Genomic DNA, 13,889 nt, shown 5'->3' with positions numbered 1-13,889 from the left:
TAAAGTGCTGAATGGTCAATAGTGAGGCAGGAGAAAGGATAGGTGGGGCTGGCAGGCAGTGAGAATAAATAGATGAAGAAATATGGGAGGAAAAGAAGAAGGAAGGAGAAAGGAAGGAAGAGGAGGCTAGGGGCCAGTCACACAGCCACACAGCCACACAGCCACACAGCCAGCCACAGAATAAGAGTGAAAGTAAGAAAAGGAAAAAGCCCAGAGGCAAAAGGTAGAATAATTTAAGTTAAGAAAGGCCATCTAGAAATAAGCCAAGCTAAGGTTGGGCATTCATAATTAAGAATAAGTGTGATTTATTAAGAATAATTAAGAATATTAAGAATATTAAGAATGATTAAGAATGTGTGATTTATTCAGGAGCTGGGTGGTGGGCACCCCAAAAGAATAAAAAAAACAACTACCCTTTGGCATCCAATGTGGGACTAGAGTAAAAGAAAATCTAACAACATCTCCCTTTTCTGTCTAATCAAAAAGGAAGGTATTAACTTTTACACAGTAAAATTATATATATATATGTGTGTGTGTGTGTGTGTGTGTGTGTGTGTGTGTGTGTGATATGTATGTCACAAAAATACTTATCAAGTAAGAATCACAGTCATAATATCCAGTCTATTTGCACTTGGCAAAATTAGAGAAAATATTCCATTTTCTCTCCTATCTTTGTGAGTTCAAAGACTTATATCTAATTTACCCTTTTATCACAACTAAAAAAAGTTATATCTATGACCATCTCATCTTCAACTCCATCAAAGACTCCAAAAGGATGAAATGTTACCTAATGACAGAGACATCAGACTACCTGAACAGTCACCCAAAGTTTCTCTGTAACATTGGGGTATCTATCTTTGGCCTATAACCCTAGTATATCTGGCAGAATTTTTTCAGAAGCAGGAAATTTTGAAGGACTGTCCTACCTTGTCTTGGGAAAGTTTGGTAGTTGCTTTTTTTGCATCCTGCTGGACAGTAACTGTCAGCAATTGATACAAGGGCAGTTTCTTTGCCCACATGGCTAGCTTTTGCCATGAAGAAAGCAAACTCTATATGGAGTTTCTTCAATGCCCATTATCTCTCTGAAGTAGATCAGTGCTGCCAAGAGCAGATGTGTCTCACTGTCATGAAAAGCCTTAGGTTATTAAACATATTAAATGCCACATTTTGTAGGTCTTTGGAGTGTTTGAAGGTTATCTATCTAAATATATCTGTGTACAACCTTGAAAACACATCTAACACAACTGTAAGTTTGACTATTATAGTTGACTATTAATTTGTATTTCTTAGTTATATATTATATTTTAATTGAGCTGCAGAAACACAATACCTTAAACAAGAGTAGAAATATACATATAGTATAACAAAATTAATTCTAAATTTGTATTAACAAACCAAAATCATACCAATGTAAGATATGTAAGATTAATAGTATTTTTTTGGATTAAAGTAGATTCAATAATCTGCCCTTTTCCCCATCATAATAATCTGCCCTTTCTCCTGTCATTTCTATATCATATCCCCCTTTCTTCTTTTAGAAAGAGATTGACTATGACTGCTAACAATATGTAACCAACCCACTTAAATGAAAACAAACACTTATAACCAGTATTTTGGGAATGTGGGTGTAGTTTTATAGCCTACTTCCTATTGACTGGTGTGCATCAGTAATCTTTGAGGGACCCTGAAAAAATCAGGATAATTGTTAAGTCTTGGCTGTAGTATTTTGTGAGGTTGAATCATCTTAGTCAGTGGCCTTGAAGCTGTTTGGGATGCAGAACTCAGAGGAAACTACAACAGAAGTACTCTGGAATATTAGATCATCTGGGCCATCCATTCCCATCCAAGATTTTTCAGGGGGGGTCTTCCTTAATCAAATCTGATGTTTCTTAACCTAGAATGAATCCACAGCCTCTCATTTCCTGTAGAAATAAAAGCAGAACTTCTTTCTCAAAGTAACATACCTTTGACTTAAATTTTGAAGTCAAGATATTTTTAAAATATATAGGTTGGTTTAATTTAGCAGCTTTCACAATCAAATGCCTCTCAGCAGTTATCATTTGCCCATTAACAGTCAAAAAGTTTAAAGAAAACACGATAAAATATAGAATTCAGACTCTGTGTATTTTCCATTTTTACATGGCTTATATTTTTTATTACTCTATTTTCTTTTAAGGACTTTATTATTATTTAAATTATTACTTTTTAATCTAAGACTGTTTCTATCCCCTTTCTTCTCTCTCCCAAGCCTACACACATTTTTCAAACACATTGTGCCCCATTTAGAGGCCTTTTTGTCTGAATCTGTCCTTGTGTTGTGTATCTCTAACCCTTTTTTGCCTGTCTGAGCAGAAACCTTAAATCCGCCATGAAGCACACAGCCTGCAGCCAGCTCTATGTATTGTGGCCCATGTGAGATGCCATGCTGTAGTTAAAGCTGCATGCTGTGGCCAGCAGATGGGTCTCTGTACCATGGCCCACATGAGAGACATTAACCATGAAGCTGCTCTTGGCTTTGTTTTTGTGTATCTAGAACCCATTTATTTTATTTTATTTCATTTTGCTTTTTCAGGCTTTATGTGGATGTATGTGCCCCATGTTGGAGCACCATATATAAACAGATTCTTCTTTCCTGCCCACCTATTCCCAAATACCTAGCAGCAGCTTCTCAAATTACCACAGAGTTTGGCTGATTACTCAGGCTTATTACTAACTAGCTCTTACATTTAAATGAACCTCTTTCTTTCTTTCTTTCTTCCTTCCTTCCTTCCTTCCTTCCTTCCTTCCTTCCTTCCTTCCTTCCTTCCTTTCTTTCTTTCTTTCTTTCTTTCTTTTTTTTTCCGAGACAGGGTTTCTCTGTGTAGCTTTGTGCCTTTCCTGGAACTCACTTTTGAGACCAGGCTGGCCTTGAACTCACAGAGATCCACCTGCCTCTGCCTCCCGAGTGCTGGGATTAAAGGTGTGTGCCACCACCGCCCGGCTAAATTAACCAATTTCTAAATGCCCAGTAGCCATTTGTATTTCTTCTTCTGAGAACTCTCTGCTCATTTCCATGGATCATTTTTCCACTGGGTCGTTTGTCTCTTGATGCTTAGTTTCCTGAGGTCTTTATATATTCTAGATACTAATCCTCTGTTGGAAAGTGTTTTCCCATTCTGTAGGCTCTCTCTACTTGATTAAGAATTTCCTTTGCTGTACAGAAGCTTGTTAATTTCACAAGACCCCATTCTTTGATTTTTGGTCTTATATCTGGAGGCATCAGGCTTCTATTCAGAAAGCTCATATCTTGAAATACACTCTTACCTTTTCCTTGGAAATTCAGGTCCTATGTTGAGGTCCTGGGTGTATTTGAGTGTTTTTTTTCTGCAGGACAAGAGATAAGATTTAATTCCATTCCTCTACGTGGAGACAGACAGTTCTACTAGTGCCATTTGTTGAAGATAATGTTTAAAAAGTCAGGTGGCCAAAGTTTCACAGACATGTAGTTTGGTCCTTTATTCTGGTTCATTTAATTTTTGCATTAGTTTTTGTGCTAGTTCATGCATTTTTTATGGATATAGAATCTATATTATAACTTGGAATCCAGTATGGTGATACCTTTAGTAATTCTCTTTTTGCTGAGGATTGCTTTGGCTATACAGGGTCTCTTCAGCTTTCATATGACTTTTAAGATTGTTTTTTATATTTCTGTGAAGAATGCCACTGGAATTTTGAGTGGGATTGAGTTGACTCCATGGCTTGCTTTTCTTAAAACAAACATTCTCATAATATTCGATTCTTCCAATCAGTGAATATAGGAGATATTTCCATCTTCTAACGTTTTCCTTAAATTGTTTATTTATTATTTTTTCAGCTCTAAGAGTTCTCTGTTGATGCTTTTAGGATTTCCTACATATAAAACCTGCAGAAGGAGGCAGGTTGACTTCTTTCTCTCCTTTTCCTCCCCCTTTGTTTCCCTCTCCTCTCATCTTCTGCTCTGGCTATGCCTTCCTGCACTGGACAACATTTAGAGGCAATGGACACCCTTGGCTCAGTCCCTAGTTTAGGGGCAATGCTTTGTACTTCCCCCTATTTAACTTAATGTTGGTATGTTTGTCATGCATGACCTTTACTATGTTGAGATATATCTCTTCTATTCTGAGGTTGAGGTTCTTTAGGACTTTTTAGCATAAAGGTATGTTGTGTTTTGTCAAAAGCCTCTTTTTATCCACTAAGAGGACCATGGAATTTCTGACCTTGAATGAATTTATGTAATTTATGATATTTATTAATTTATGTATATTGATCCAGCTCTGAATATTTTTAATAAACAAAACTTTATCATGATAAATGATCTGTTTGATGCCTTCTTAAATTCAGTTTGTGGGTATTTTGTTGAGAATTTTTGCTTCTGAGTTTATCAGATAATTTGATCTGTAATTTCATTATTTTGGGATCTTTATCTGCTTTTGGTATAAAGGAAATGCTAGATTAATAAAAAAAAAAGTAGGTAAAGTTTCCTATTTTTTCTGTTTTATGGAATAGTTAGAGAAACAATGGTGTTAGTTCTCCTTTGAAGGTCAGGTAAAATTTACCAGGGAACTCATTTGAACTTGGAGTTCTTTTAGACAGGAGAGTTTAAATTACTACTTTAATCTCACTGCCTGTTACATATCTATTAAATTGTTTATTTCTTCTTGGTTTCATTTTAGTAGGTCATATGAATCTAGAAACCCATTCATTTCTTTTAGTATTTCCAATTTAGTGGAATGCAAATTTTTAAGGTATGTCCTCAGAATTTTCTCGGTTTTGTTGGCATCTGCTGTAATGGTCTCCTTTTATCTTTAATTTTATTAATTTGGATCTTCTCTTTCATTTGGTTAGTGTGGCAAAGGAGTTGTCAATCTTGTCTTTTCAGAGAAGCAACACTTTATTTTATTGATTCTTTGCAATTTTTATTTGTTTACACTTTGCCAATTTCTACCCTGATCTTTTTAAAAATAACCTTTTTAGTGATTCTTTGGGAATTTCACATCATACACCCCAATTCCACTCATTTTCCAGTTCTTCCATGTCTGCCCTCCACCCTTATAGCCTCTCCCGAAAAAGAAAATTTAAAAAATAGGTACAAAAATTGAAAAAAATCACTTCACTCCTCCATCTATCCCGACTCTCTATCACATATTATTGTTCATCATAGTGGCAATGGGAGCCGTAGTGTGTCATGGAGTACACCCCTTTGCCCAAACAGGTTTTACTTGTAAATGTTCATTACAAAGAGTCATTTGTCTGGTTCAAGGCCTCTTGCTTCTGCTATACCATCAATCCTGGACCTCAGTGAGACTCCTCTTGGAAATGCTGCTGTTGATCCAAGTCATGAAACCCTGCAGCTATAGTTCCCCAGAACCAGTCCCTTCACATACTCCAATAGGTCGTATAGATGGGGAAGATGTTGGGGTGATCCAACTCAAAACACTAGATGTGGGCTTGGGTGTTAGCTGGGTTGGTAAGCCCAGTTTTCCATGGAGACATCGCCCTACCACCACACAAGAGGGACATCTGTCTTGCACCCACTCCACCAGGGCCACTCTCCACTGAGGGGCGGAGCCAGCTGTCCCACTGTGGCAGCCTTTGAGGGGCACTACCAGCTCTCTTGTGCCCACACCACTGGGGCCAGCTTTCCTGCTGTGGCAGCCAGTGAGGGGCTGAGCCAGATCTCCCAGGGCCATTGAGATGTGGGTCAGCTCAGTATGGCCTTTGGACATCAACATGGCCTAGGGTGGCTGTCCAGACAACAGATATCCACATGATCTTTGGTGGTAACATAGGCCATAGACATCAACATAGATCCTGGCTGCAGTAGGGCCATGAACCCAGACATGGCCCTCAGCTGCAACATGGATCCAAATGTAACCATGGTCTAAGGTGGCAGCATAGGCCACTTAGATAGCATGGCCCCAGTGGCAGCATGGTCCTTGGACATCAACACGGTCCCATTGGCAGCCTAGACCATGGACATTTGTATGTCTGCCCTGCTCTTTATTCCTTCCCATCTACTGATTTGGGATTTGATTTGTTTGTCTTCTTCCATGATGTAGCTGGAGATTTCTCCAGGCCACCAGGGCCTGCAGCTGCTCAGACCCAAGTAAACATGCAGAGACTTAGATTACTTATAAACTGTATGGCCATGGCAGGCTTCTTGCTATCTAGTTCTTATATCTTAAATTAACTCATTTCTATTAATCTGTAAGTTGCCATGTGGCTTGTGGCTTACCAGTACTTTACATCTTACTTCTTATGGAGGTGGTGGCTGGCAGCGTCTCGTGACTTAGCCTTCCACTTCCCAGCATTCTTCCCTCTCCTTATCCCACCTATACTATACTTTGTGCCTGGCTACTGGCCAATCAGTGTTTTATTTATCAATCAATCAGAGAAACACATTCACAGCATACCGAAAGACATCCCCAGCACCATGGCCTTAAGGTATATCATTAAGTTATTTATTTGAAATCTCTCTGATATCTTAATGTAGTAACTTTGAACTATAAAATTCCTTTTAGCACTGCTGTCATTGTATCCTATAAGTTTGGATATGTTATGTTTTCATTTGATTTTATAACTTGTTCATTTCCTTCTTTAATTTCATCAAGGATTCATTTATCATTCAGTAGTGTGTTGCTTAATCCCTCTGAGTTGTGTATGTTCTAAAGTTTCTCTTGCTGTTGATTTGTAGTCTTACTCCACTGTGATCAGATAGGGTGCAAGGAATTCATAAGTTTCTCCATATTTGTTGAGAATTATTTTGTGTCCTGATGTATGATCTATTTGGAGGATGTTCTATGGTCTGTGAGAAGAATATCTATTCTATAGCATTTGGATGGAGTGTTCTATTAAGTCCATTTGATCCACGAGGTCATTTAACTCACTGATGTTTAGTTTTTGTTGGGAAGACTTGTCTGTTGGTGAGAGTGGCATATTGAGTCTGTAGATAAATTTTAGAAAAACAAAACTTAAACAGTTGCCCAGTTTTTGTCACCCATTGCCATTTGATTTTATAACTTCTTTAGACTATTTTGTAGTTTTCAAATATATGCATTTCCTGTTAGATTAATTTATAGTTATTTGATTTTTAAAAGAAGATTTATTTATTTCAATTTTATGTGTATGAGTGTTGCTTACATGCAGGTATGAGCACCACATGCAAGCCTTGTGCCCGTGGAGGGCAGAAGAGGGTGTTGGACGCTGGAACTGGAGTTACAGGTGGTTGTGAGGCACCATGTGAGTGCTGTCAGCAAATCTTGTAAGAGCAACAAATGCTCTTAACCATTAAGCCTTCAGCCCCTGATTTTTGTAATTAGGCCGTTTACAGTATTTTTAAAGTTTTATGCTTTTTGCATATTACTTTCATTTCTAGTGACCTTCTGAATGTACTTATAGTTATTCAAATAATTGGTATATTATTGTGGGTTTTCTCTGTAAATATTATTAACAAATAAGGAATTTTTCCTCTTTTCCAATCTTTATATGTTCTTTTTGGTTATTTTTGCTATTTCTTCTTGCATTGATTGTGGCTCCTGTGGTGATGTTTAGAGTGTATGATGACAGCGCACCCTTTTGTTATTAAGGTTTTGCTAGTTGTCACCCCCCAGTGGATGGTGCTCTCAGCACCAATGGGGTAGAAGTTAGGGATGCTGAAACATCCTACATTGCACAGGTCATATTACAACAATGAGTTATCTGACCTACAAGGTCTATGATGCCAAGGTTGAAAAACTTAGTCTTAATATTTTGTAGATATTAGGAAATAGGCATTAATATTTGGAACAGTAGATAATTAGGAAAGCATTCAGTTACAATCAGTGCACCCTGAAATGTAAGTCATTCTAAAAAGAGCTTATGTAAAAATGGTTAATTAATTGCAATGATTTAGAACTTAAATAGGTGCTTCAACTGTCTAAAAATTAATTTATGTGAATGAGTTTATTTCCAAATAATGTCAGATGTACAAAGAATTATAGAAAGAGAAGACTTCATTGCAATTTTATATTGTTCAACAATTCAAAAAGCATTTTTGGCTTATTGGCTTGATATTTGCACAGAAAAGATTATTTTTTAAAAAGTTCTAAAACAAACTGTGGTTTAGTCCCAGAACCCCAGCAAGCATTCTTTGTCCCTACAGGGATTTTAAACAATAGTAGGCCAGACCTCAGCAGCATCTGGCTATCAGCTGGGAGTTCATTCTGAAAGGGTCCTCCTGTGGACAGTCATCCCTGTTCTCTTCAGAGCCTGGCACACTCAGCTGGAGCACAGAAGAACTAACTGTGGCAGCACTCTGCCTGGTTGGGGTGGGAGAGAGCAGGAAGGGTGGCATGGAAGGGGAGCACGCAGAAGTTCAGCAAAGGATAAAATGTGCTGGAAATAAAACGATTAAGTAACAACATCTGGAGATTGATTGGAAAAAGTCAACAACTGAAAGTACATCTGGGAAAAAGAAAATAGGACCCAGATTGCCATCGCTGGGGAAGGTCGGGGCCCAGGGAAAGTTCCACTAACAAACACCAGCAGCCACAATAATAGCCCCTGTGGCCTGGTGACTTGCACCAGGAAGCAAAGCCACTTTGTCTCTCTAAGAAATCTCAGCATGCTTTCTGAGCCCTGAAATATGGGCAGGGAGTTAGTCCAGGAGAGGTAGGAATTTCAGGGCTAAGAAACGATGGTCCTGCTGAATCAACACATAAACAAGGTGCAGAGCTTTGGGGAGCTGATCTCTACAACCAACAGGCCATTAGTGCATCAAGTTTATGGCCTCTTTAATCACTCCTGGGGATTCCCAACCATCTCTTCAATGAAATACTTGCTCCAGCTCTGGGCCATGACATCACATCACTAAGCTTCTCCAAGGACATTGGCTTGTGATGCAGAGCAAGAGAGCATATTTCTTAGTCTAGTCATCATTGAACACTGGAAATAGCTGCATTGGTCCTGCTGGTTATAAATCATGCTATCAGCACATTCTCTGATCTTTGGAGCTTCCCATCATTGCCCCTCACCATCTATAGAAGGGAGCGAATCTAGCACAGCTCACTGGTCCCCGTGTCCTCGCTTAAGTCAGAGACAAGGATGTAACACAATCTTCAGATATAATACAAGTGCCTCGTCAAATCTCCAGGGCGACAGGATGAGGACCACCAGCCCTGCTGGCTAGTATTTTTTGTGGACGCTAAAGATCAGATTGGAATATTTCTCATTGTTGGACCGTGATAGGAATGTTGTCAAGAACCTGGCCTTGTTACTCAGGGAGTGCACAAATTCCTTCCTCAGAAGCTGTTGAGTTCCTTTGGCAGAGGATCCTGAGCCCCTCCACAATGCTGCATCCTAAAATTTAAAGAAAGGACACTTTATAGCCCACATTATGGATTGTGGAAAGGAAGGTGATGGGAAAAGCATCTATTCCTAAAACATTTTGCCTTTTTGGACACATTACATAGGTACTCACTGTGAAGAGGCTGAATTATTTCTCTCCCGAATTTGTGTGGTGAAATTAGTGCCCCTCAGAAAGGAACCTAAAAGGAGATAATTAAGTTAAAATGAAACCACTAGGGTAAACTTTAATCCAAGTTCTGTCCTGATACAGAGTAGATAGTGGTTTACAGACACATAGGAAGGCCACATGGGGATAGAAGAGGGCAATGGCCACATACGAACAGGAGACAAGCCTGAGAGGAACCCACCGTGAGCTCTGCCTTCAGCAGCCAGAGTTGTGAGACAGCACATTTTCATTGTTGAAGCTTCTTAGTAAGTGGTATTCTGCTATAGGTGCCCTGGAAAACCAGTGTGCACACATATACAGCATGACATATTTCTCTGGACAACAAAAAATAATTTCTTCAGATTTTTATAAATTAGACAGATGCATTTTAGTACTTAATGTGCATCTGACATTCACCCCAAGTCCAAGAAACTGAAGAAATGATCTGATTAACAGTCCCAACAACTTCACTGGAAGTGCTGGAAGTACTACCCCAAGTGAGGCTTCTGGTAACTGCCATGCCCACCTATGACCTGCCCCTGGGGCAGGGTGAAGAAGGGAGCCCTTAAGAACCAAGATCCAGCCGGGTGGTGGTGGTTCACACCTTTAATCCCAGCACTCCGGAGGCAGAGCCAGGCAGATCTCTGTGAGTTTGAGGACAGCCTGGGCTACCGAGTGAGTTCCAGGAAAGGCACAAAGCTACACAGAGAAATCCTGTCTTAACTCCCCTTCCCCCCAAAAAAAGAACCAAGATCCAGATGTGCTCACTTTCTTGGTTCCTTGTGATCCTGGATGCTGGATGGTAGACCAAGCAGAGTTCTCCAGAGAACCCCGCTGGACTGCACCACAACTCTCCCTGATTCTGTAACCAACCTCTTTATTGGCTGTAAGTTACCCCAAAATAAATCTCCTTTTAACTATGTGGAGTTACTTTAATAAATCCCCCAATACAAAGGTGTGGCTTCTTTAGACATTATGTGCATCCACAGGCCAGACCTCTAGACAGAGACTGGAAGGTAATATGCTATTTGAGAGCTGAACCTGTGGACTCTGTCTTCCTGTGGCCCCACGTACAATCCTGCAGCCATAGCTTTTGGGTAGAAAATCTCAATTGCCCATTGCAAATACTCCCGCTTGCATTGAACCATGAGGGCTGAGGTGTGGAGATAGAACACTGTGGCATTATCCATGTACTTTTAGCATGCTAGAGTTCTCCTAAGGGAAGCCTCCTTTCATTCTCAGTCCATGTGTTAAGATACTGTAGCTCATGAACCTCTCTTAGACTGTTAACTTGGCCAATCAGGTTGCATTACCATAGCTACAATACTGGCTTTACAGTTCTCAAATCATACAGGCACAGTCCTCCCCCAGACCTTTGACTGAACAAGGCTTTTACCTCAGAGTGGGTTCTAGCTGTAAAACCAGTGAAGTTGGAAGCTTCTAGCAGTTATTTCAGGCACCAAGCAAGGAGAATGTCCTGAGAACAAAGCAACTAAACAGGGAAGTTGAGCAAGATATGAGACAAAAACAATGCTTCTGATCCCTGGGATTCAAACTTAAGCAGAAGCTTCATAGTTAGACCATCCAATCCATTACCTTTGATTGCTCAAATTACTGGGTTTGCGTTTCTGTAAAGTGACCATTAGAATATATAGTGTTCTTAACTCTACCCATAACACTTAAAAATTTTAGTGTATTATTTCTTTCTTTATAATTATGGTAAAATATGCATATGTAAAACTTAACCTCTTGGCCATCTCAAGTATACTGTTCAGTGGCACCAGGTGCATCCATCCACACTGCTGCACAGTCATATGACTATCCATGTCTAGAACTGTTTCATCACCCCAACAGAAAGCCTGTAGTCATTAGACAGGAAAGCCCCATTACATCTTTCCACCAACCCCTGGCAGCCACTGTTCTCTTTTCGCTTCTATGGATTTGACTACTCTCATTGCCCCAGAGAAAATCCACGCAATGCATGTCCTTTTGCATACTACCTCTTTGACTTGACATAAGATCACCCATGCTGTATAGATGGCAGGTTCTTCCACTGTGCTTAGATATGACTCTGTTGCCATGGAAACATACCACAGTCCATCCTCATCTGTCCATTGTTGTCTTGCTTGCCTTTGCATTAGTTACTTTTCTTACTGTTGTGGCAAAATGTCTGATGAAAGCAATTTAAAGGGGGTTCATCTTGGCTCCCAGGTTGAGGGCACAATCTTCCATGGTGGAGAAGGCGTGGCAGCTAGAGCATGAGACAGCTGGTCACACTGTGTCTGTAATCAAGAAGCTGATAGAGAGATGGGGGGGGGACGATAGGGGAGAAGGAATTCTCATACTTCACTAGTTTTCTCTTTTTAAAATAATTCTTAGCATATATTAATTATGTATAATAATAGGTTTCATTATTATGTTTTCATATATTTTACATCAAGTGTTTTGTTCATATCTACCTTTCTATTACCCTCTGTTGTTCCTCTTTCATTCCCATGTATCCCATCCCTTCTCAATTAACCTCCCATCCACCCACCTATCCATCCATCCACCCACCCACCCACTCATCCATCCATCCGTCCATCCATCCATCCATCCATCCATCCATCCATCCATCCATCCATCTCTCTATTGATTATCTATCTATCTATCTATCTATCTATCTATCTATCTATCTATCTATCTATCTATCTATCTCTCTATCTCTCTATCTCTCTATTTATATTGGCCAAAAAGTTTAATTCGTGTTGTATGGGTGAGGGGTTATTTGAAGGAGCATGAGCATCTTCTCAGTGGTTACATCACTGAAAGAGATCTCTTCCCCACCCCCTTCCCAGTTTCTCAGCAAACATTAACTGCCAGTAGCTCCTCCAGGATGGGTTGGACTGTGTAAACCTTCCCCACACCAAACACTAACGGCTTACAAATCCTCAGGGAAGGTGGGCCTTGTGATCTCCTCTATTCACAATGACAGAATGCTGTCTCCCTCTCTCCTTAATCCCACCAATTGTTGCATCATGTATTTTGGTGTCCTCTAGTTAAGTGCATATATGTGCTAATTGAGTGGTACTTTATTTTCATTATTTTTACTTTCAACTAAGTAGTATCTTAATTATAATTTTTTTGAAATTTTTGTGTGTGTGTGTGTGTGTGCATGCATGCATGGGGTGTGTATGTGCGCGTGAGTGCATGTGTGTGTGTGTGTGTGTGTGTGTGTGTGTGTGTGTGTGGTGTGTATGCATGTGTATGTGGCTGAGAGCACATGTGTGCCAGTGTGGGAGTGTGGGCGAGAGGACAACCTTCTGGAGCTGGTTCTCTCCTCTCCCCTTCATGTGGGTTCCAGGACAGGACTCCTGCTGCCAAGCTTGTGCCACAGCACCTTCCCTGCTGAGCCGTCTTTCTGGCCCCTAAGTACGTTTTTAAAGATGGCATATTGTTGTATTTACAAAACTTCTACTCTTCTAGTTACTATATTTCAACTGGAATGTTTAATTCATTTATAATTAATGTAGTCACTAATACTTTGTGTCTATTTTTCAATGTTTCGTGTATGTCTCAATGCTTTTTATTCCTCTTTTGTCTTATTCTCCCTTTCTTTTGTGCTAAATAAAATGCCTATTTTCTGGTGATTCATTTGAATGCCCTTACCATTTCTTTAACTATATATTGTTTTAAGGAATACCTTGGGAAGCCACAGAGTACAACAATTTATTTCAGAATAATCCCAATTTAATTTCAATAGTACACAAGTATTTTACCCCCATCCTTCTCTTTATGATTTACATGATTCTTTATGTAGTTAATAGCTACATAATGTCCTTTATCTTGACCTGTACAATTGCTTGGGCCACAGCACACTTTTTTCTTCATGTGCAAGTCAGTCTCTGGGTCCTTTGGTTCTGCTCTGAAGGACCCTCATTAACACTCTTTCAGGGCACATCTCAAGCTCACTTTCTGCTTTCTCATTAATTTATTTCAGAAAGAAGATCATGTAGCCACAGAAATCATCACGAAGAGCATTAGGAATGACTGATAAAATGATAAAATAATAATTACCCTTTGTTTAAAACCCATTTCACATTCCTTGGACACAACACAGTTCTTTTTCTGTTGAATGAGTTTTAAAGATTCTATTGTTTAAAAACACGTTTAGGAAATTATTATTCTGGAGGATGGATGGAAAACCCTTCTTGAATGTAGCAATACTAATAATTAAATTATGAAAAGCACTTTGGCCTGAAATTGTGAAATAAATTCTTTGTGAAATCAAATTTGGCTCTGTAAATAATGGTGTTTGTTTTTAAAAGCTGAACAAATAACAGGAAGTTTGGAGAAAAGCACAGGACAGAATTCTTGAATTTTGAGTGGTAATATTGTCTTT

The sequence above is a fragment of the Peromyscus leucopus genome, chromosome 5 (genome assembly GCF_004664715.2).
Source record: "Peromyscus leucopus breed LL Stock chromosome 5, UCI_PerLeu_2.1, whole genome shotgun sequence".
NCBI classification, from domain to species: domain Eukaryota; kingdom Metazoa; phylum Chordata; class Mammalia; order Rodentia; family Cricetidae; genus Peromyscus; species Peromyscus leucopus.
The sequence above is the reverse complement of the archived record's forward strand: the minus strand, read 5'-3'. Positions refer to the sequence as shown.